The sequence below is a fragment of the Eurytemora carolleeae genome, unplaced genomic scaffold (assembly GCF_000591075.1).
Source record: "Eurytemora carolleeae unplaced genomic scaffold, Eaff_2.0 scaffold2053, whole genome shotgun sequence".
Lineage (NCBI taxonomy): Eukaryota > Metazoa > Arthropoda > Copepoda > Calanoida > Temoridae > Eurytemora > Eurytemora carolleeae.
The window spans coordinates 33,103-33,567 of NW_019402134.1; positions in this window are offsets into that span (position 1 = coordinate 33,103).

The window sequence follows — 465 nt, forward strand, 5'->3', positions numbered from 1 at the left end:
GGGGTTATTATTTTTGAATAAAATAAAGTGTTCATTAACCCCTTCTTACCAATATTTCCACCCCACTCCCTGAATCTGCTCCTTTGCTCTCCTGCCTACTCTTCTTTGCTATCATGTACAGCTGAGCTGAAAATATAAAATAATGTTTTTTACTGTCCAAAATTTAAGAAGTCAAGAAACTGAGTTTTTGCCAAAAAATCAAATTTTCTAATTCCTATATCTTTGCAACCCACTGTTGTGACCTTTGTATTTCAAACTATAAATTCTGGTATATCAAAATTTTGAAATATGAAAGGTTTACAAATCAGGTTGCAATGATATTGAGGTTTTTAGAAAAGAAAACTGATTATTTTTAGAAAATCACTGAGATATGGACAAGCCTGATTGTTATTCATCAAATATTTAGACAGCCTCGACTTTGGGTTTGACCTCACCAACTTACAATACTTTTTTGTGGCCATAGGC